This window comes from Vulpes lagopus, chromosome 4 (assembly GCF_018345385.1).
Source record: "Vulpes lagopus strain Blue_001 chromosome 4, ASM1834538v1, whole genome shotgun sequence".
Classification (NCBI taxonomy): domain Eukaryota; kingdom Metazoa; phylum Chordata; class Mammalia; order Carnivora; family Canidae; genus Vulpes; species Vulpes lagopus.
Genome location: NC_054827.1, coordinates 123,065,740 through 123,090,667, shown reverse-complemented (window position 1 = coordinate 123,090,667; position 24,928 = coordinate 123,065,740). Strand labels below are relative to the sequence as shown.

The 24,928-nt window shown below is 43.4% G+C and overlaps 1 protein-coding gene and 1 pseudogene across 2 annotated transcripts in view; both read right to left on the bottom strand.

Moving 5' to 3' along the window:
• FAM184B (family with sequence similarity 184 member B) overlaps window positions 1-24,928 on the bottom strand; it is a 138,796-nt gene that overhangs the window by 74,003 nt on the left and 39,865 nt on the right. The gene's annotated exons all lie outside the window — the stretch shown is intronic.
• LOC121488635 lies at window positions 17,136-17,907 on the bottom strand (annotated as a pseudogene).

Below are 24,928 nucleotides of genomic sequence, written 5' to 3'. Positions count from 1 at the left end.
AAACTTAATGGGCAGGCTGCAAAGACTTTAGAAGAAGGTAAAATACAAGATGGAAGGCACCTGGGTCTGCGATGACTGAACATATCTACCCACCAGGAGCACTGGCATTGATCTTTATATAAGCAAGAAATAAGCTATTGCGTTGGGCCTCTGAAGTCTTGGCATTTATTTTTTTCCAACAGCTGCTATTACCCTAGGAAAACTCACAGGACTCAGCATATAATCATAATCCTATAATTATAGTGAAAAGATATAAAGTAAACTCAACAAAGGGAAAAGATGAATGGGGAGAATAGGTCTGAAGGAAACAAGGCTCAAGCTTCCAAGAGTCCTCCCCCTGTGGGGTTCTTTCCCTGTACAATCTCACAGGACTTGCTTAATTTCCCCTTCAAGGAGTCGTAACAACATTTGTGAAATATTGTTTACCAAAGGAGCTCTTTAAAGACTTAGCAAAGTTTTTAATTGGGGACTAGTCAGGTTGGCAACTTCTACTGGCAAACCAAAATTGCAGACTCCAAGGAGGAAAGCAAGTGCTCAGCATAAATCACATCGTTTGCATAAACAGTTTAGGCATAGTGAGTCACTCTTAACAGTTAGGGTGGTGGGAACCCTCTGGAGATCCAAGTTCCCAGATGCTGAGGACCACTTTGCAAGATGACCACTTGAAGCATAAGCTGTCTCAGGCCTGCTATGTTAATTCTTTCTGCATACCTAATACCCAACTGATAAAGATTCTCTTCAGTAGAGATGGCTTATGTCATGAGTAAATCTGAACTTAAATGAAGTTTTGATGGTGAAGAATTAAACACCCTTGAAAAGGTTATTCCGCGAAATTTGGCATAGGTGATTCCATGAAGGATAAAATCAACTACTGGTGTTGGTGGTGATCTGGGAGAAAGGAGTTCCAACATGCACCTTTATCTATAGAACAGAAAACTCAGTTGAAGATCCTGTATATCATGATGCCACAAAATCACTCAATGAAGAAAGAACCCAAATGTTGCACCCATTTGAATAAGAGCCACTGTCCTCTGGGTTTTGAGGACTATAACAATTTCCAGCATTTGCTCATGTGAGTCTGCTCTGTCTTGTGGAAACTCTCCCCACATGCACACCCTTGAATTAACACAACATTAGAGGTAGCAGAGAAGGTATCACACTGTGGGTGAGTATACAGTGTCTGAGGGTACACTGGCTATGCATATTTACTCATGTTGTCTTGCAATTAAAAGTCCCCAAATAAACCCCAGAAGCGGTCTGCTCCAATTGTTGTTTGGCCAAGATCCAGTTACAGGGCTCCTACTGTTCAAGGAGTGCCAGAACCACTTCACTTTCCCCTGATGCCCTTACCCAGAAGGTTACTCCAAAGATCTTGTGTACACAACCAAGAAAGTATACTATGTTATATCTCAACTCATATTATATTCCTCACCGGCTTATATGTACATACATGATTTTTTTACTTAACAATAGATCTTGGACGTTATATAATTCTGTACATAAAGAGATGCCTCGTTTTTAGTTTTGGCTGCTTCATACGCCATTGTATGGATGTGCTATAATTTATTTTTCTGCTCCTTGCTGATAGACATTGAGTTGTGACTCCATGGAAGATTATTCATATGTTTTTTATTTCACTGTTATGAAGCAAACATCTTTTCCTTTTTCCATTCCTGCCAGTAAACTTGAGATCTGTTTTTTACTTAGGAAATTCCAGAGCTTGGTCTTAAAAAAAACTCAGGTCTTCATAGTTAATACAGAATCCTAGTGAAGAGATGGAAGAAGAGTCTCCTCTCCGGGTGGGAGGAGAAAGAGATGCCATTTTGTGTCATAAAACTAAGTCAGAGAATTTGGGGAACATTCAAAAGCATCAGACTTGTCTTCCCGTGTGGCATGGAGACGTGTATGAATGTTCATGGCTGTGAACTCCTGAGGCGACTCCACTGGGACATCCCACCCACTTTCAAGACATCCTCTTCTTTTTCTACCCTTTCCACTTCCTCACGCTTGCAAGTTTGCTCTCTGAGCTTGACTTCTCTTTCTTCTCCTGGTCCAATAGTCCATTTTCATTTTAACTCTACCTCTCCTGCCTTTTTTACCCTGGACCCCATGGCCAATCATCTCAGCTACCTTCTTTCTAACATCCTCAAACCCTCTGTCCATCTTATCTTTAGCCTCACATCCTTGGTATTCAAAACAGCATATCAACCCAACCACTGCAGCTCTTGTAAAATGCAACTAAGAGTGTCAACCTCTGAATCACTATATTGTACACCTGAAACTACTATAACACTGTATGTTAACTAATTGGAATTTAAATTAAAAACTTAAGAAAGAGAAAAAGAAACTTGATCAGTATGGATTTGAGGCTGTCTGGAACATAAAATTTGACCTTGTTAGACTGAAAAAAAAAGAAAAAAAGAAAAAAAGAAAGATGCCTAACTTCATCTGTGCTCTTCATGCTGATACCTTTAATCGATACGTCTCACAGTGGTCCTCCAACCCTTTTCCCAACGGGGGCTATTTCAATTCTCTACCATGTTTCATAGGCCACATCTGCAATTCTTGGTCCATTCCTACTCTCCTCCCCTACAGTGTTGTCTCTTGCTTTTTGGAGGAGGGATAATTAAGAGCTTGGGCACCACGGCTAGTCAACCTTGGTTGGAGTTCCAGCTTCACCATCTCCTACCTGGTGATCTTGGGCAGGTAATCAACCTCTCCAGAGCTCAATTTCTTAACAGCAAAATGACGTTAACAAAAGCATCAACCTCCTAGGGCTATTCTGAGAGCTACATAAGATAATGCACAGAAATACCAGATACACAATAACTGTGTGATTAATGTACCTGCCATCCAGAGAAAAAAAAAAGACTTGGATTATTAATCATGAGCTGGGAAAAAGCCAGAGTATTTGGCAGTATTTAGTGCAGTGTTGGGGCGGAAGCAGAGTGGTGCAGTTAAAGAGAGAATGGAAGGCCCAGAAGGGGAGGTGATGGACAGGAGCCATTCTTCCCCAAAGCCACTTGTGAAGGCAAGTAAGATAGATGGACAAAGAGGATCAAAGTAAGTGGGAGTGGGAGGCACTAGAGAAAGGCATATGAGAAGAATTTAAAAGAAAAGAAAGGATACAAGACAAATGTTTTATTTGAAACTGTTGGAAAAAAGCATAAGGAATTTCTCCTTCTGTATAAAGTGTCCTCTAGCTCCCTATAGACAGTAGAGACATCTCATTCACCTTTCTCCCAGGGCGCTGTGCACCACTTGATTGTTATGGCCCTTTCATGTCACATCATGGACACTTAGGTGCTCAGTGTTCAAGTCACATGTGAGCTTCATCAGAGTAGGGACGTCAGGGACCATCAGCAGGACCCTTTATATATTACAGAGTCCCAAGCACCTAGTACAATGCCTGGCCTGATGTGGATTTTCAGAGTGTTTACTGGTAAATAGAAGGAGGATGTTGTAAGGGGCAGTGAGAGATTGAAAGAATAGGGTTCGGGAAAGGAGACCCGCAGGAGCAGAGGTCCTGGAAGTGGCAACACACAGGAAGCAGAGATAACAATGAAAAGGCTAGGCTTGGAGTCTTTCTTGCAGTGCAGATCCTGTTTGTCATTTGATGTATGGAACCAGATGATATTTGCTAGCGGTCTGACCTTGAACGTGCTATCTTGCTGGGTCTGTTTCCTCCTTTGTAAAAGGGGGCGGGGTGGAATAAAGCTCCTGCTTTATAGGTTATTGAAGGATTAAATACGATACTGCCATACGGTATGTTGCATGGTGCCTGGCTCACAGTAACTGATGCAGGAAAGATGTTGGGGTTTGGGGCTGATGGCCAAGAAAATTCTTGAGACGTGTTTGGTGCAAAAAGGTGGTTTTATTTAAACATGGGGATAGGACTCCTGGCCAGAAAGAGCTGCACTGGGGTCATGAGGAGTGGCCCATTATATACTTTCAAGTTGGGGGAGGTTAGGAATAGCATAAGTCTCTAAGAAATTTTGGAGGGATACCTGAGCTGCTAAGTGGTTGAGCATCTGCCTTTGGCTCAGGGTGTGATCCCGGATTCTCGGGTTGGAGTCCCAATCAGGCTCCTTGCATGGAGCCTGCTTCTCCCTCTGCCTGTGTCTCTGCCTCTCTCTCTCTCTCTCATGAATAAATAAAACCTTAAAAAAAAAAAAAAAAGAAATTTTGGAAGCAAGGTTTCCAGGGGGAAACCTAAGGGATTTCCCTTGAGGGGGGCCAGTTATTGTTAGGAAAAGGTCATTTATTACTGTCTAATGAAACCCTAGTCATGAGACCCCTCAGATATATATCAGGGTCTTCTGCTTGGGAAATGACTGCCAACAAGTATCTTGGGAGGTAGAAATAAAGGAAGTTTCCAAAGGAATTTTTATATGTTAAAGTAGATTTACAGGATCCCGAGATTGCCTTTTGCCCTTAGCAAAGTATTAACATCAAGGCAGCTGATTTCCTAGAGGAATGTCACTCTGCCTGTTTCTAGGACTTGTCAGAGGGCTGTAGGTAGTAAGGAAATTTCATTTTTCTTTTGCCTTTGCTTCCTATACCAGTAAGCACTCGATGAGACCCAGCTGTTCCTATTATGGTTGTCCATAGGGCACTTTAGGCCAGAAAGAAGTCTCTGTGGCAATGGCATTTCTCTTAAGGAAGGTGATACGGTAGGAGCAATGGGTTCGCTGGAGTGATAGGGACCTAGATTTACCTTCCTTGCAACAGAGATTGCTGGTGTGCCCAGTATCTGTTTCTCTCCTTCATCCTTAAAAATAGAAGCCCTAATTTTTTCATGGGCAGTACGCCCCATCTCTCAGCTTCCCTTCCAGCTCTGAGCAGCCATGTGACCAAGTTTTGCCCAGCTGGATATAAGTAGACGTGTCATTCCTTTCTTCCAGGATGAATCCCCTCTATTCCTGAGCAGTTCTCTTGGACCACGTAGTGGATGCCAGGGACAAAGGCTGGTACGACAATGAGGTTAGAGGAGCCGGGGTCTCTGATGCCAAGGAAGGCCTTGCCAGCCCTGGATTGATTCCAATTGGACTGCATTTGGGTTTTCTGTCACTCTCAGACAAACTTAATTCCGTTTAATATATATACTTTCTGATTCTTATCTTTTTAAAATTGCTCAAGTTACTTAACTTTTCAGATCCTCAGTTTCTTTGTTTTGTTTTGTTTCTTTTTTTTTGTTTTGTTTTGTTTTTATGATAGGCACACAGTGAGAGAGAGAGAGAGAGAGGCAGAGACACAGGCAGAGGGAGAAGCAGGCTCCATGCACCGGGAGCCCGACATGGGACTCGATCCTGGGTCTCCAGGATCGCGCCCTGGGCCAAAGGCAGGTGCCAAACTGCTGCGCCACCCAGGGATCCCCAGATCCTCAGTTTCTTGCCTTTAAAATAGACCTGTTTTGTTGTTGTTGTTGTTTTTTTTTTTTTTTTTTAAGGATCTAATAGGATTACATCTCTGAGGTGTCTGGCACATAGTAGGTACTCATTAAATGTTTCTTCTTCCTCTCTTCTCACACTCTGCCCTCAGAAAGAAGCATCCTTTTTTTTTTTTTTTTTTTTTTTGACACACAATCTGCTCCTCCCGCCCTCTATGACTACAATTGTGGAGCACAACTGGCATAGACACACCCTTTCTCTGGGCTTGGTGCTTTGCTTTCTTTCACTTACCACCTACTCAACTGAAACATCAAAGGACTGGCCCGAGCTTCACTTATAAATCCACCTCCTCAGTAGGAGGCCGACTTCAGAATCCATCAGGGGATGTGAATAATTCAACAGCCAAGAGGAATACTGAGCCAGTTTGAAAGTCTTCGCAAGGGCTTTAGAAATCCACTGCTAATGGTCTGATTTCAGAGAAAATTTCAGCAGATGGCCTGTGGGGGTCTTAGAGGTTGAGAATTGTAGGTTTAACAAAGTTATAATTGATGTATTATGTGCATGAGATCTTGAAGAAAAGTTATCCATCAAGTCTGGCAGCGGGAGTCAGAAGTGAAATAAAAAAGGAAGAAAAGAAAGAATATTTATTGAGTGCCCAGAGTGTAAGCTTCACTGGGCCGGGTAATTGACATAGGGCTTTTCAATTAATCTTCTAATGATTCTACAAAGTGAACATTCTCATGCTTATCCCTATTCTAAGATGAGGAAATTGACCCTGGGTGGCCTAACTCAACATGTAGAGGTGACATAGCATGGTGCTCGCAAGGAGGCTATACAGCCTACTAGGCTGGGTTCTAGCTCCACCTCTTTCTAGCTGTGTGACCTCAAGGATGTGATTGAACCTCTCTGATTCTCAGTTACCTCACCTATGACATGGAGAAAACAATACCTCATAGATTTGCCTGAACATTAAAATGACATAATAAACCAAAACCCTTGCAGCATTCTTAGCACATGGTAAACACTCAAGAAATGCTGTTATTAATTTTTATTATTTATATTGCTGCCAAAAGTCATTGAGCTAAAAAGCGAGGATGCTAGGATGTAAACCCAAATCCTTCTGGATCCCATATTAAAAGAAATAGAATCATAACCGTAGTTAGAAAAGAGCTGGTAATATTCGCCTTTCAAGATTTTTTGCATTTACTTCATTTTGGAGAATTTACCAGACATGGTGCTGAGCACTGGAGAAACAGAAGAAACAAAATTGTTCTGTTTCGGAACTTATATCAGATATGGTAGATTGTATTATTTGTCCATTTTTTCCCCTTCCCTCCCCTTCCTGGTCATGGACCTCATTTACTTTTCTTCCCTGCTGGGACTGGCTTATAGCTTGCTTTGATGGAATTTGAGTGGACTTGTTGCAAACAGAGTCTTTAAAGGTGTTTGTGTTTCCGCTTCCCCTCTTGTGCTTCTACACTCTGCCACTAGAAGAATACGTGCAGGGCAGCCACAGTTCCCAGAATGAGAGACACGTGGAATAGTCCAGACCCCAACTCAAAGCCTGGCCCTCTCCTGGCTCAGTCAAGCCCGGCAGAGAGTTGCTGAACAGCAGCCAATCTGAAATGAAATAAATCAGTTGTTGTAGGCCACAGAGATTTTAGGGTTGTTTATAACACAGCATTATTGCTGAAAAATACAAAGAGAGGGAGAGAAGTGAGCTAACTAGTACATTTAGAAGTATCTGAGGTGCTTTGCTAGCAGGCTGCAGGGGCTCAGGGAAAGGCACTGGAAGCAAGGATCACACTGCTCCAGTAACTCTCCTCCTTCTTTCTGGCACCATCATTAATGAGTCACTCCTATCAATGTATAGTATAAATGTGCTGATTTTTATCATTAACAAAAATCCTTCTTAATCTCATTTTTCTGCACCCCTTTATAAAGATTTCTCAAGTGCTTTCTTTATATGTGTTGTCACTAATTCCCCACATCCTCTTCTCTCTTGAACCCTCTCCAATCAGGCTTTCAACCTGACCAGCCCACAAAAACAACACCCACAAAAACAATGATTTCCACGTTGCTAAACAACAGACGATTCTTAGTCTCTTATGTTCAACTTTTCAGTAGCTTTTGATATAAGAAATCACTCCCTCCTCCTCAGAACAGTCTTCAGTTGGCTTCCAGAATACATCACCCTCTTCCTGACCACTGGCCGCTCCTCATCTGGCTAGTTTCTCTTTATATCTCATCCTTCAAATAGAGTTCTCAGATTCTCTCTTCTCTACAAACATTCCCTTGGAATCTTATCCAACCTCATTACTCTTTGCATGCTCATTTGCTAATGATTCCCAAATTTGTATGTCTAGGCTGGGCCCATTAGCTGAATGTTAGACTCAGGTGTCCCATCGCTTACCAATATCTCCACTTGGATATCTAACATAAATCTCAAATTGAATTCTGGATTTTCCCCCTCAAAACCTGCTCTTCCCTCAATTTTCTTTCTTTCTTTTTTTTTTTCTTCCCTCAATTTTCTCCAACCCCCTTCTTCCAGTTGCTTAGGTCAAATTTTGGAGCTGACCAACAAGTGCATGAAAAGACATTCAACACAACTTCACTGATCATTAGGGAAATGCAAATCAAAACTACAAAGAGAGGGATGCCTGGGTGGCTCAGCAGTTGAGCATCTGCCTTTGGCTCAGGGCATGATCCTGGAGTCCCAGGATCAAGTCCCACATCAGGCTCCCTGCATGGAGCCTGCTTTTCTCTCTGCCTATGTCCCTGCCTCTCTTTCTGTGTCTCTCATGAAAAAATAAATAAAATCTTTTAAAAATAAATAAAAGGTATAAAGTTTCAGTTTAGGAAGATAAAAAAGTTCTAGAGATAGTGGTAATGGTTGCACAATGTGAATCTACTTATTTTTTTTTTTTAATTTTATTTATTCATTTGACAGAGAGAGCAAGAGTACAAGCAGGGGAGCAACAGACCTCCCATGCGGTGCTCAATCCCAGGACCCTGGGATCATGATCTGAGCCAAAGGCAGACGCCCAACCAACTGAGCCACCCAGACACCCCAATGTGAATGTACTTAAATGCCACTGAACTGTACATTTAAAAATGATAAAAATTTTATGTTATTTATATTTTACAACAATAAAAAATAGTTTAAAAATTGTGGAGTCATCCTTGGTTCAAATATGTGTCTCACATCCCATATTCTCAGCTAATCCTAAATCTGTTCACTTCTCACCATCTCATCCTCCCCTTAACCTGAGTCATGAGCACCTCCCATCTAAACCACTACAATGGCCTCCCAACCGTTGCTTCCACCTTTCCCCTACAGTCGGCTAAACGTCAGCCAAATCATGTCCCTCAAAACCCTCCCCTAACTCTCCAGCAAACACTCAGGAAAAGTCAGGGCCTTACAATAGGCAAAAGGGGGTTACAAGACCTGGCTCCCCATGATCTTCCAGAGCTTACTTCATCCTCTTTCTAGATCAGCCCACTTCCACTGCACTGAAATCCTTGCCATGACTCATTCATGCCAAATACATTTGCTCTGTATCTCTGCATACATCGTAGCCTTTTGAGGATTAGCCTTCTCCCATCAGACATCTATGGCTTTGGGCTCCTGCTCATCCACCACCTTATCAGCGACACCTGTCCTGATTACTCCAAATCCATGCCCGTATCTTTTCCTGCTTTATTTTTCTCCATGTCAGCTTCATCTGATATAATATATATTTAACACGTTAATTTTTTTTTATTTGCTTATTTGTCTCCCTCTCTAGAAAATGAATTGAATACAGGGATTTCTGTCTGTCAAGTCCACTACTACATCCCAGAACAGTGCCTGATATGTGCAAAGGACTCTGTAAATATTTGTTGAATGAAGGACATCTCTCTTTATCCTAGCAGAAAGGCATGAGCACAGAGGATACTTGTGTTAAGTTTAAAAAGTTGAAGGGTTGTCAGTCAAGTGGTCAGAAAGGGCTAAGGAAAATACAGGTGGGGGGGTTCTGGGAACAGGAGGAGCACAAAGGGTGACACAGAGTGGACTGGGAGGGGACAGGCAAGGGGAGCCCTCATGGGGAGGGGCGTTAGCAGAAAGGGGAGGACAGAGTGACACGATGCTGGACAGGCAGGCAGGACTTGGACCATCAAGGGTCCAGCATCCACGTCAAGGAGTCGACACTGTCTTGTTTGCACAACACATGGTGATCACCCAGATTCCCATAGGGCCTTGCCCCAGAAAGCTTGGTGTGTAGGTCATGGGGTGCCATGGGGGAATAGGGTGAGGTGGGGGGGTGCAGGGCTTTGCACATTGAGTTGCTGAGTCCTCAGACCCTGAAAGCAGATGTGTGCTTGCTTCGGGGAACTACAGTTTATGTGTCTTGTGGGAAGCTTTTCTCAGAAGATTCTCCCTTTGGAATATGAGGAATAAAACACAAAACAACACACAAAGGGGGTGGAGAGAAAGAATCTACTAAGACTGCTTGAGATGGAATCAGACTTCTGCCCTTGGACCAGGTTGCACACCACTGGTTCTCCGGCTTCTCAGGCCTGCGAATTTTGTACTGAAACCTACAGCCCCAGCTCTCATGGGTCTCCCGCTTGCAGATGGGAGATCAGGGCACTTCTCAGCTTCCATAATCATGTAAGCCAATTCCTTACAGGAAATTACCCATATATATGTTTGTTCATATATATGTTTCTCTGGAGAACCCTGACTAATACACTACATTTCATAAGTTTGGGGACCACTGCCCTGGCTTCAAGAGTAGAGTCCTGATGGGAGCAGAGAGAGGACTGCAGGAGTCAAAAGGACAAGCTGGGGAGGAGGACAGGGGGTCGCAAAAGCTGGAACTAGAACTGGGGAGGGGAAGAAGTACCAGGAATAGTGGTAGGCCCAGTGACTCTCTGCGCATAGAGTGGGGAGGAGGGATAAGAGTTCAGAGCATTCTCCAGCTTGCATGACTGATGGGGGGTCCACGCCACCCCACCTCAGAAGCATAGCATCCTGGAATGCCAGAACATGGAAAGTCTATGGCTACTGTTCCTGACTCAAATGTCTGCACACTCAGGGGAGCCCCAGATTCCTGGCACCAAGTCAGAATAGAGGACTAGCCAGATCTTAAGAAGGAAGACCTGAATTTAGGTGCTGACATGCCCAGGAAGAACAGAGGTCATGTGGTTGCTGCCTTGGAAACAGAATGGAATAGGTCCCAAGCAAGGCTGGGCTCCTGCAGGCAAATGGGTTTGGGGTGGGTTTCTAGTTGAAGTCCTTGATGCTAGTTAAAAATCTCACCATTACCCATCAAGGAGCCATTGCCAGGCACCTAGCTGCACATGGCTGGGCTGTGAGGCTTTGGCTTCTGAATCACTGAGGCCCAGTGTCTTCCAAATCAATTTAGACTGAGACTTAGCTGAAAAGTGAGGGCTGTCCCTCTGAAGGTTTTTATTTAGAGCCCCTCCTCTTCCTGGCTCAGGCTAGTGCTCCCACAGATGTAGGCCTGCCTGCCTTCCTGGGAGCTACACTGGTTGCAAAAGACTTGGGATCTGGAAAGGGACCGCCTTGTCTTGCAAATGACTTGCTTCAGCTTTTTGGAAAGCAAAGACTCCGGACAGCTCCCTTGGTTAGCCAATCTGCTCGATGGATACACATTTGTGTTAGTGATACTTTTTTCAGGATAAAACTAATACAAAGAAATCTTAATATCGCCCATAGGAAATACTATAACAGAATGAGAGCCAAATTGGGGCATCAAAATCTATAACAATGCATGCAAATAAAATTGCGTGAGCTCAAAAGCAGAAACAGCAGCTCTTCAAGTTTACGTGTTTTGATTACGATTTTATAAATTTAAATTCTGAAAGCAGGCTTTGTGCATATGTCTATATAGACACACATATCCATTCGCTCCACACAAATGATCTAACAATGAATGCTAATGTTATTTTTACATAGCACTTTCCAGTTCACAAAGCAACTTTTAAAAGTAAACCCCACAGCATGGAAGATAAATATATTGAATGCCCATTCTAAATGACTTTTTATTTTCTCCACTGTTCTCCAGGGGGAAAATATCTCTAAGCATTTTCCAATCCATTTATTGTACCTTCTGCATAATCTTCAGCAAATGATATGTTTCTAGCTAAATATTCTTGTCCATATAACACCTTAACAAAACCCAAAGATCCATTTATGATACTCGGGTCACCTTTGCAAATTGTCTTCCCAGCCACAGCTGACTTTCTGTGCTTTGATCACATGAGCCTTGAGCACCGAAGCAAAGAGTTGTGCCAGATGCTCTGTTCGACTCTCACTTGGGATGATGGGTAGACACTGCTCACTTGACCCAGACATAAGAAATGGAGGAGCCATACTGGGTCAAGCCCACAGGCCAGACCATCTTTTGTTTCTGTTTCTGGCTTGTGTTATCAGAGAAAACAGAGTCTGTGACCACTCACCACAGCAGGGGCCTCAACAAGTTAGAGTAGATTAAATTAAAATTAAAGATATAAAATTGAAGATGCAAGATGGTGTTTTATCTTTCTTTTTTTAAATATTTATTTATTTTAGAGAGAAAGAGAGAGAAAGTGAGCAGGGCGAGAGGGAGAGAGAGAATCCTCAAGCAGACTCCACACTGAGCATGGAGCCCGATGTGGGGCTCAATCCCAGGACCCTGAGACCAAGACCTGAGTTGAAACCTGAGTCAGGCACTCAACCCACTGAGCTACTCAGGTGCCCTGCAAGATGGTGTTTTAAAATCACACACACACACACTCACACACACATACACACACACACACACACACACCAACAAAGAAAAGAGTCAATAATATACCAAAATATGACCAGGGTTATCTCTGGATGATAAAAAATGAAGGGCAATAAATTTTTCTTCTTTTTTCTCTTTTATTTGTTTTTGTGCATTCTCTATTTTTTTCTATGATGAGTGTGTACTTCAATTATAATCAGAAAAAAAATCTAGTTGTTTTTCTTTTATTTGAGGGCAGGGATAGACCACCGAACTGCTCTGCATTGGTGTCTGAGCCTGAGACACAAGCCCAAGAAAGAGAAATAGATTCTGACAAGGAAGAAATCAAGTTCTGAGGCCTCCCCGCAAGGGATCTGATTTCGACTTTGCTGCCTCCACCCGGCTGGTCTATTTTGGTCTGATCAGCCCGATAATAAATGTGTTGTCTTTTCCATTTCGGTCCCTAGTTCCACAGAGGAGAAGAATTTAAGAGACCCTTGTTGCTGCTGTGGGTGTAATGAGGTGTGAAAACCTTTTCCATCCAGGAGACAGGGAACCACAGGTCACAGACAAATAATGGCTACCATGTTGGGTGTAGCTCCTCTCTGCTTTCAGAGATGAACTCTTGAGGTCAACTTTGCATAAACCTCTTCTGGAAACAAATGCAACAACAATAGCAAGAGCATTTGGCTTTTGTAAACTTGAGGGCAAACTTGTTTTCTGTAGTGTTTCTACATTTCCAGAATAATTTCCCCCAAGCCACTCTCCCCTTTATCCCTTGCTCACCAGAGTGTTCTTTCTAAATCTAAAAGCTGACTACATGACAATTCGACTTAAATCTTCGGGGGCCCTTTATTACCCACAGTAGTGGCTCTCAACCTTTTTCTGTCCCAGTGTCCCTGAGGATTGGGCATAGTCTATGGGGGACACTCACAACTTATTCACCTTTGCGTCTGGGTGCCAAACCATGGTCCAGGCAACTAGCAGGCACACAGTAGGTCCTCAGTGAGATGCTGCTGAAGTAAACTAGCAGGGACTGTTACCAAGTACTGTATCCTTACCATCTAGCAGAATTCCTCGTCCAGAATTCGACAGAAGGTAAAGGAATGAATGAGTGAGTGAGAGAAAAGTGAATGAAGAACTCCATGTGACAAAGAGGGGACACCTTCAGATGTGATATATGCTAAGTGAAATTATGCAAAGCTGCCTTGGAAGAGAGGCACACAATTATTATCTCCAAGTCACTGGTGAAAAAATGCAATTTTACTCACTCAGATAATAAAGCTGAAAAATAACAGAGGGGCTCCTGGGTGGCTCAGTCAGTTAAGCATCAGCCTCTTGGTTTTGGCTCAGGCCATGATCTCAAGGTCTTGAAATCGAATCCCATCATGGGTTCTACACTCAGTGGGGAGTCTGCTTGCAATTCTTTCCCCCTCTCTCTCTTTCCCTCTCTGCTCCTCCCCCCACTCTCTCTCTTTCTCTAGAATAAATATGTTTTTTTAAAAAGAAAAGAGTAGAAATTATTCTTTAGTAAACATTTAGTGAGAGCCTAATAGGAGTCAGACCCTGAATCCAGCACTCTTTTCACTCAGTTCAAATCTGACAGCTGTCTGTGAGGTTACAAAAGAAAAACTACTAGTAGAACATTCTGTGGGTGAACATCTGGGAGGTTGCCAAGGTGGGTTCTGAGAATAAAGTTAAGTATAAAATCATCTCTACTTTCACTGATGGTGACAGTCTTCCTTCTCTTGGTTGAGTTCCCTGAGCCAATCTTAAAGTCTGTCAGCATTAGAGGGCAGAAAATGTATTTATTACATACTCCTGAAAGTCCTTTCTTTGCTTTTAAAAGAGAAAGAAAGGCCCAGGGGTTATGGAATAATGCTTTCCTAGGATGTTTTGTTCTGATTCTTCTTGTCCAGTAAAAATATGTGAAACTCCCCTTTAAAATCTTTATGTTTTATAGGGTGCCTGGGTGGCTCAGTCAGTTGAGTGTCCAACTCTTGATTTCTGTTCAGGTCATGATCTCAGCATTGTGAGATCAAGCCCCATGTTGGGGTCCCTGCTGAGCATGTACCCTGCTTGAGATTCTCTCTCCTTTCCCTCTGCCCCTCCCCCTCTAAAACAAATTTTAAATAAATCTTATAAATAAATAAATAAACAGAAAAAGGGGAGACAAGCTGTTTGCCAGTGCCTCAGGAAGTTAAAAGTGAGCTCTTGCCCTTCACTGAATCTATACCAGCTGTCTTCTGTACAGATTAGGAAGCAAGGCTCAGAGAGTTTAAGCAATGTTGCTTGCTATCTTCATCTCATTAGGGCAGAGATGAATCTAGAGCTTGTCCCTCGTCAGTCCAATATTCCTTTTTTCTAAATTGAGTCTTCAGATAAAATTGAAAAAGTTCCCATCAAATTTCTAAGTTGTGCCACATAGACACAATGACCTTTAAAAAATGATACCTGGTTGTGACATCACTCCCATGTAGAACAGAGGTTCAAAAGGACTCCATAAATGTCAAAAAGAAAGGTGAATATATTCACAGAATTTTAAGATTGTAAGCAAGATATCACCCAGACCATCTTCCTCATTTCATAAATAAGGCAAGCACAGCCCCCAGAGTCTACTGATTTCTACACAGTCACACAGTTAATGTGGAAGAGTCACAACTGGATTTATCTCTTGATGTTCAGTGTTCCTTCCACCAAAACTTAAAGTCCCTCATGAGAAGGATCAAGGGTCTCAGAACACCTTAAAGGTGGAGCCCGTGGGACTGACTCTGGAAACTCCACCTCTAGCTCTCGGGCATTACCTACAAGGCCTGTTACTCTCTGATCTAGCCAACTCCAGATCAATAATCTGCATTTATAGAACTCTTTCTTCATCAAGAGCTGTGCTAGGGGTGAAGGGATGCAAAGATACAGAAGCCATGGTCCCTGCCATGGCAACCTACCATTTAGCAACAAATATGTAAACAATTAGTCATGAAGTCGTACAAAATGACAGTGGTTGGATATAGCGTGGTGGCCACTTTATCTATTTTCCCAGAAAACATAATGCCCCACACACTATCTGTGGTAGGCTCTCTGCCAGAGGGGTGAGTAGGTATTCTCAGCTGGGTTGATGTTAGAACTCCATCCCTCTGACCAAAGTGATTGGCACAGGATGGGCATGTGATCCAAACAATGGCAAGCAAGGCCCTTCCTGGGATTTTATCCATTGTGGTGGGAGAGAATCTCTCCCTCCTCTGTTGGGTCTCAGGGTTGGAAGGATGTGAATTCAGAATGACCTGAGGCCTTGTTCTCCATCACATGGAAAAGGCCAATTAGTAAAAAAAGAATGACTGCCACCAGACTTGTGCAGAGATATGAGTGGGAGAAAAGTTAAGGACATCTGTCTAACAACAGCTAATACCTAGGTCCTTGGATGTCCATCTTCCTCCTCTTCATCATCACCAGAATTGACATTTTCAGTGCTTAATTTTACATCAGGAATGGTGCCAACATAAATATCAGTACTTGACATCACCTCATTTAATAATGGTAATGATAGTAGTATTAACAAAATTATGAAGGTAATACTATGCTCCTTTTACAGAAGAGTACTAAGGAACAACGAGGACAAATAACTTGCCATGGGTCTACACAGTTAGGGAGGTCACACATTTTTTTTTTTTCTGCGGGGGCCTCTGCTCCTGCGAGCCTGGACCGTGCCGAGAGGGGAAGTGACTCAGGGCTGGGTGACCCGGAGGGCTTCTCTTGCAGCAGGTGACCGAATGCTGTGCTCTACTCTTAAGAATTTACTTTTTTTTTTTGTTTTTTCTTTTAAATGCCCCTTTATCCTTTGGCGTCTGCTGTTGCCAGGCTGGGCGGGAGAGGGTGAGAGGGTGGGTGTTTGGGAAAAGGGACTTGCCTTCCCTTGTTCCCCCCCTCCCCCGGGGATGTTGGACTGCAGTCACCCCCCCCGTCTGCTAAGACACCTGCCGCTGGGGACCAGCCCGCTTGGAGTGCATGTCCCTGCGATGCCACCACCGTTGTTGATCTTTTTTTAAACGTTTTTTTTGCCTTTGCCTTCATACACTGCATTTTGAAACTGTAAAATGGGGAAAATAAATTTGCTTTTGGGAGGAAGAGATATGCTGCTAGGCCTTGTTCCCTTCCGACTGGACTAATAGGCCAGTGTTTCTCTGGGTCTTCCTTTGTCCCTACACACGCAAATAGCAGTAGTAGCAGGGAGGGATGGTGGCCTTGCTCTGGACGTTGGGATTTGTGTTGGAGATTGGGAACTCAAACTTGTCTGACTCTAAAATCTTAGTTCTTTCTACTGTTACAGAAAGCCCTGAGGCCAAAGGCACTATACCCTAAATTAAGGCAGGCAGTCTGAATTTCTTGTGTAGTATTAGGATTCAAGTATCCACACCATTTGACACCCCCTCCCCGCCCCCAGGCTGGACTGACTCTAAGGTTGCTTCCTTTCTGTGTTGATTTCTGGTGAATCTCTTCCCTAATTTGATTTCTCTGCCTCCCCCTGCCAGGATGGGTGGAAGTCCTCTCTCCAAACAGAGAAATCTCAAGTCCTGTGCCCCAGGACAGCTGCCTCACATTCTCCCTCTTTACTTTCCACTTCTATCCAAAGTAGAAGATCACCATTTCTGACACCCACACATCTCCACGGATATTCAATAGGTTGTCTTTATTGAGCATTTATTATGTGCCAGGCACTGTTCTAGGTTCTTGGGATACATCAGTGGACACAATATACAGAGATTACTACTCTCATGGAGTTGAATTCTAGTGGCTGGATGGTGAGACAATTAGGAGAAGATAGTCTAGCAGAGAGTAATGCAGGCCTCACCACACATGCCCCTCAGTGAAATCACCCTTTTCTCCTAGATAATCCCCACCTGCTACTTTTTTTTTTTTTTTTGTACTGTATGGTCTTTAATTAAGTAGAAAGACTTCCAATCACATCACTCAGCGACCATTTTACCCACTGCTATTTGGCCACCAGTGTCTTGTCTCTTTCTTCAGCAATGGTGAAGAAGATATCCTTTCCACAGGGATGGAAAATCCATGGTTTGTTGCCTTTGCCAATGGCAAAAATGTTGGAGATTTGAGTGGCAAAGCTGTTGCCATTGGCTTCTTTCACATGAACTACATCAAAAGAACCAGGATGTCTCTCACTCTGTTTGTGATCACATCAATGCTTCGCAGGTCAGCACCTCCAGTCACTATACACAGATTACCAGTGTCAAATTTGATGAAATCAGTAATCTTCCGGTCTCCAATCCATCTGAATGGTGTCATTCACCTTGATGAGGGGACCAAGATAGCAGATGGTGCGAGCATCATGAGTCACCAGATGAAGGATTCCTCTTATCCCCATAAGGATCTTTCTCACTTTGCACAACTTATACTTGGCCTCCTCAGGTGCAATCCAATGAACAGCAAAGTGACCCTCGGTGTCACAGATCAGACGGAAATTCTCCCCAGTCATTAAAGCTGATGACATCCATAAAACCAGCTGGGTAGGTTATATCAGTTCAGACTCTGCCATCAATCTTAATAAAACGCTGCATACAGATCTTCTTTACTTCATCTCCTGTTAGGACATACTTAAGTCTGTTCCTCAGGAAAACGATGAGAGGGAGACATCCTCTCAGCTTGTGGGGACCAGTAAATGAGCAAAAGGCAAATACACCTGTCAGTTTATCCAGCATCCAATGCTTTGGAGCTGCTACACACTTCAGATGCTTCTTGGGACCATGAGTGATGGCTGCAGTAGGCACTAGCAGTAAAGAGTTGCTTTTTTTTTTTTTAAGATATTATTTATTTGAGAGAGAAAGAGCAAGCACAAGTGTGGGGGAGAGGCAGAGGAAGAGGGAGAAGCAGACTCCTCGCTGACCAGGAAGCCTGACTTGGGGCTCTATCTCAGGACTCTGAGATCATGACCTGAGCTGAAGGCAGACACTTAAGCCACTGAGGCACCCAGGCGCCTGCCCCTCAAACTCGCTTCTTGATGCCCTGATGCAGTCACGTAGGTAGGAATTCAGAAGTCTCTTTGGTCCTTTGCTCCTCTGCTCAGGACACATCCACTGAATTATTGAAGACTGAAGAGGCTACCCACAGGGACGCCCTCACGTCCATCCCTCCTCCTTTGGTTCCTCCTCCTAGTCCTGCCCTCAGGCCCCCATCATGCCAGCTGAGCGTCCCCACACTCAGCTCCATCTCTCCCTTCCAGCTTCCCTCCCACACCACATACTGAATCACTGCCCCGGCACTGCCCCTGGGGCTCCCCACTGCCCACTGGATCAAATGATTCTCATCATGGCAGTCGAGGCTCCATACACCCAGCATCAAATCCTGCCATCTCCCCCTCAGACCCCAAACTACAGTGACACTGGGTTACACACCATATTCTAACATTCCACATACCTTCAAACCTCCTACTTTCAGTCACACCTCTTCCTCTGCCTGGAACGCCTTGCCTGCCATTCTCTCCCTCATGAAATCCCCCTCAACAAGAAGTTCAAGATGTGATATCACCTGCCTTCCGAAAGCTTCTCCAGTGCCACCATGAGGAATTCATTCATTCACCCAAGAAATATCTACAGAGTCCCTAGGCCATCACCTGGCCACTGTAAGTTACTCTCTCATAACCCAAGGACAGTTCTCTTCTGGTATGAAGACAGGGAAAAAGATGTGTCCTCTTATTTCATCGCTTTCTTTTCTTACAGAAGTTAGAATGTGTCACTTCCTTCTATATGCCCCCACAAGATCTGTCCATGTCCCTTTGCAGCCCCTATCACAGTGCATCATGTTCTGTGGCTGAGGCTATTTTTATTGGAAGACGCAGTCCTGTGCACGTAGTCTTTCCACCCTGCTCGACTACATACCAGGGGGCCTTGGCCTGGAACACTTCCTTACCTAGAGATGAAGAGCTCACGCAGCCTGTGCCAGGCTTATTGGTTTGCGTGGAAATGTCTTTTTCCTTTTCAGGCTCAGTGTGTGCTCCTTTGCTCTGCTTAAGTGTGTGCACCAACGGCCTGTAGGCACACTCGCAGATTTCAGTATTTCAGACACCACAAGGGAGGAGGGGTCCTTCTATAGTTGTGCAATTGCCCTGTGTCAGCTGCCGGGCATTCATGAGCCACAAGGGAGGCATGCACATGACTGCAGTAGACCTTTCTCTCTCTCCATGTGAGGGAAGCATCATTCCACCCAGTGTGTTTTCCGGCAACTCTGATACCAAGATGCAGTGGACATAATGTTTGGACTTCTATGCCTGGTGGTTAGCATCATGATGACCCTTGCTACCCTCATGTAGTTGAAGTCTTCCTGTGGCACTGGTAACCAGGGCACAGTGCTCTGCTTGACAATTTTCCTATCCCAAGAATCTTCATTTTTAGCTGGTATCCTGCTAATAACTCCATTTTCCAGATTTTTCTGTAGATAGTTATGGCCACATGGCTATGTTTTACTTAGCTCAATAAATGAAATATTACCAAGAGTATTATGAGGGCTTCCAGAAATCCTCCTTAAATGGAAGGGGATGCACCTATGGTCACCTCTCTCCAACAGTGTGGAAGGTGGTTGCCACTGCTGGAGTACCAACAATCGTCTTGAGCCATGAGGTGATGTTGAGGATGAAGCCTTGCAGCTGGCATGGCAGAGCAAAAAGATATAAAAGCATGGCTCCCTATAGCATGAAGCTTCCTTCCCAACCTGTGACTATATCTCTGGTCCTCTTTCATGTAAGAGAGGAATAAACTTCTCATTTGTTTGGGTTTTTCTATTATATGTAGCCAGGCCTAATGCAAATAAAAAGTCCATCTGTCTTGCTCACATTCCTCCACCTTGCACAGTGTCTGGCACAAAAGAGATGTTCATGAGAAATACCTGACAAATCATAAATAAATGGGCATGTTTTAAATGGCCCACACCACAAAGATAATATAAACTGAATATTGTACATACATATGTAAAACATAAAGATTTTTATCATTCAGGGAATACTTTGGGGATAGCCAGGGATTTTTCACGGTAGCTGTTAAGATCCAGTTGAGTGCTGTTTACACTCTGCACTTCTTGAAATAACACATAATCTTGCTTTTGGAAGAGTCTGCTGTCAGGATGGCCTCATTGTTTTGGTCACAATAGGAAGACAAGGAAGAGTGGCAGCTGCCCAGCTGGAAGATGGCTGGGAGAGATGAGTGTTTTCATGATTATACTTATTTAATATTTATAAAAGATAACTATCATCAGGATCCAACCTCCAGGCTACCAAGTAACTTGTTTCATAAAGCTTCACGGCGGGTTATGTTTGTATCACATATTTCTTTTTCCATCATAGTAGTCTTCACTGTTGGCCCCATATGTAAAGCAAATTACAAAACCATATGGTCCCTTGTTCTGGATTTTTGTAGCTGGAGGGAATAAAGAGTCAACTCACTATTTTTCTTTAAAAATATACCTACTACCAATTTCTTTGAAGGAAAAAGAACATATTATTAGTAAATGAAGTATATTTCTCCTTATGCACACATTCCCCTTTCATTCCATTGTTTAGCAAACATTTTATAGAGGACCCCCTATACGCCAGGCACAGTTCTCAGTAATGGGGGTACAAAACATTTGAAACACACCCAAACACTTGTGTGCACAAAGCTAACATTTTAGTGTGAGAATAAGATAATAAATGTCAAATAAGTAAAATAAAAAATTGTTAGTGATAACTGCTAAAGAAAAGCATAAAGCAAGGAAGGGATTTTAGGGGACTGTAGTTAAAATTTTACACAGCATGGTGAAATAAGGCTTCCCCGAGAAAGGAACATTTGAGAGAAGGTGTGATGAAAGGAAAAGCAAACAGTGCAGTGTCTAAGGGAAGAGCACTCCTGGCAGAGGTGCAAGGTTGTGTGCGGGCAAATAATCATCAGGAAGCTGGTATGGCTGGGGCAGAGTGAGCTATGGAGAATGTACAGCAGGGGAGAGGTGCTGGGGCCAGGTCATGGAGGCCACACAGGTCATCAAAGAAGCTGGGATTTTATCCCCTAGGCAACGGAAGCCCTGAAGAGTTTTGAGGATGGTGACACGATCTGATGTACATTTTTATAATGATTACCTTGGCTCCTGTGTTGAGAACAGTGGAAGCAGGATTAGTGAGGGTTTGTTTCTCTTTGGGGGCTCCAGACACTGCCTTTCACCAGCCATTCTACCTTCTTCATTCCTTCAGTGATCTTTTTCCCCAGGCCATTTCAGAATCATAAGCTATTCTGGGCTCCCACTGTCCCCATCAAAATGTATTTTTGGCTTCTTTAATCCCACTAGATAGTCAGCAACATCTGCCATTGTGGCAAATTCAAACCCAAGAAGAGCAGAGTGAAGAACAGAAGCTTGTAGAGTCTTCATAGAGTAGTTAAAGTGGGCCTATAGTCTCCCCACTGTTTAGTCAGGACTTCTTCAGGTGAAAGTAAAACTAATCCAACTGTACTCCTTTTCTATTTTTGATAAATTACCACAGATTTAGCCACTTTATATAAGGACTATATGTCAGAAGTCCAGGTATGGAGTGGCTGAATTCTTGCTTAGGGTCTCTAGGGCTGAATCAAGGTGCTGGCCAGCTGAGTTCCTGTCTGGAGGCACTGGGGAGAAATTTGTTTCCAAGCTAATTCAGGTTGTTGACATCACTCAGCTCCTTAAGGTTGTAGGACTGTCATCAGGGACTGCTCTCAGCTCCCAGAAGCCACCGCAGGCCTGAATACATGGCCCTTCTATCTCCCTCACTGAATTATTCTCACATTTCAGATCTCTCTGATTTCTCTCTAATCTCTAGACTTGGCTCTAAGGGCTCATGTGATTAGGTCAGGCTCACCCAGATAATCTCCCTACTTTAAGGTCGGTTTATTTGGGAAGTTAATTACCATTGCAAAATGCCTTCACAGCAAAACCTGGATTAAATATTGACTAAATAACTGGGAGAAGGTGGGTGTATATCAGCAGCTGGGAACTTGGGGCCATCTTACAATTCTGCCTACTACACCAAGTAAAAGGGAACAACACACTGACCCATGTGTCTGGAAAAGACCTTTTGAGAGAGGGAGGCACTGCTGTGGGAGCCAGGCAGGGCCTTGGGGACTGACACTAGGACCCAATGCACCCTGATTCATGCATACTCTCTCTCCATTCACCCCTTAACTATGTTGGCTCCTGCTCATCTTCCTTCTGAAGAGCTGCTTTCCCCATATAACAGGAAAGACAGCCATCAACTGCTCTAGTTCCTGCTTTCACAGTTCTGCTATTCCAGCAGAAAGAGAATTTCTTTCTCCTAATGCTTGAATTGTTCAAATGTTCAGAGAAGGATCCCCCGTGGTCCCCCACCTAGGTCATATGCTATGGCTGGAATGGGAAATGCAGGATCAAGACTGAGACGCTTTCAGAGCCATTTGGAAAAGGAGAGGAGTTTTCCAAAGGAGGGAAATGGAAGGTACACTGGACAGATAGACAAACAGATCCACTATGACTCTAGTCAGCTATCAGCCTCACTCTTTCCTGCAAAGACCTTAATTCTCCTCTGCATCTCTCCCATTCCTTTTCTTACCTGACTAGTCTTGTCTTCTCCATCTCTCAGGGGACTGAGATCTAGTTCTAGTAGCCACAAGATCAAGTTCAAACCTCCACCAGTTGGGGGTGTGGGACAGGGTAAGACAGTGAAGGAATAATGCCTTGTAGAATAATCTAGAAAGAATTCTAGACCAGAGAGTAGCCCTTGTCCTGTCACTGTGACATTGAACATGCCGTGTAGCCATGTGGGTCTGCCTCTCAGAACTCCCTTCCAGAGAACCTGATGTCACTTGGCAGCTTCCACCTTTCACATTTTTGGATTCACTCTGATATTCACATCAAGACAATGATCCCCCCAAGCTGTTTTGAGCCAACAATCAAGCCCAATGGGATGCCAAGTCTGGGCTATTTCTGCCCAACACAAATTCCTGTAATGTTTTGTCTTTTCAGGAGCTCTGTATTGGCCTGGCAAAGACCCTTTTAAAGCTATCCTGCAATCTGCTGGTTCTCCCACCCAATCCTGCCCCTCTCCCTCTCCTCTCACAGGTGTCAGGCCTGCAACACGTAGGGGTTCCCTATCTACTCCTTTTCCCTCTCTTTTTACTCCAGACATTTCTCCCAATAAATCTCTTGCACATCTAAATTGGTCTTGGTGTTCACTTTTTAGAGAATCCAAACTGATACTCATGTCCAGGCTCTATTTCTCATCTGTAACACGAAGGGAATTAGAATGGATTTCTGGGATCCCTGATAGCTTTAAAGATTCTAGAAAGTTGAGATTCTAGAGAGTTACCTCTGTTTGATGAAAGAAGAGAAAGAGGGCTGGGCAACTAGATCTCTAATCCACAACTATTTGGGCCTCTGATCCTTGCTATGTTTAATTTTTATCACTATAAAGAACCTTCTTGTTGATAATATCTTATCAGGAAAGGTAAATAATTCTGGGCAATGTTTCAAACGGCTACAAAGAGTTTAGGGACTGGCTGAAAACTCTACACATGGCTTGAACCATCACTTTGCCTGAGCTAATGGTTCTTATACTTCAATGCATGGAAGAAGCAACTTATAAATGGCAGATTTTTAAACCCAACCCATAGAGAGCTTCACTCATGAGGAAGGTGGTGGCTCCTAGGAATGTGCTCCCTTTTTAAATTTATTTATTTATTTATTTATTTATTTATTTATTTATTTATTTTTAAAGATTTTATTTATTTATTTGAGGAGAGAAAGAGACCATGAGCGGAGGGAGGAGCAAAGGGAGAGGGACAAACATACTCCATGCTGAGCAGAGAGCTTGATGCAGAAATTGATCCCACGACCCTGAGATCATAACCTGAGCTGAAATCAAGAGCCAGACATTCGACCAACTGAGTCCCCCAGGCACCCCAGCTCCCTTTTTTAAAAATCAAGCTCCCTAGTGACTCTGTTATTGGTAGTTTATAGAATAAATTCTCAGAAATGCAAACCTAAGATAAGTAAATTTACATTTTTTCCTTAAGTTTTATAGTAATTATTTACTGAGATCCTACAGTGAGTTGTGGGAAGCCACATGGTATCATTAACTCTGCATGGTGAGGGGTGGGATGGACCAAGGTGATTTCTTATACATGGTGACATTTCAGCAGGTTATAAAAAGTGAGCAAGAATTTGTTCCCCAGGTGGTAATATGGTGAAACCACTTCCAGTATATTTAGATTAACAGCTGGGATGCTGAGGAATTCTGGAATTGGTTAGCAATGGAGGAATAGACCACAGGAAAGAGTGTGGATCCTCAGTTGTTGTTGTTGTTTTTTAAGATTTTATTTATTTATTCATGAGAGGCACAGAGAGAATCAAAGATATAGGCAGAGGGAGAAGCAGGCTTCCTGCCGGGAACCCAATGCGGTACTCAATCCCATGACCCCAGGATCCTGTCCTGAGCCAAAGACAGATGCTCAACCACTGAGCCACTCAGGTGTCTCTGGTTCTATCTCAGTTACTGGTTTGGACCTTATTATAGAGATCTGTGATACAGACAGAGAATGTCACTTCAGGAGTTTAGGGAGCAGCTCTCTCATCTAGATAAAATACAAAGCCAGCAATGAGTTGAGAAAGAGTCAGAAGTAGTAAAGGCTATTTTTCTTTCCTGGCATCACATGTGCTAGAACTTAGAATGGTGCTCATACAAAACTCTCTGTGAAGTTGCAGGATCTCTGCTCTCATTCCCTTAGTGGGCATTCTGGGGCATCT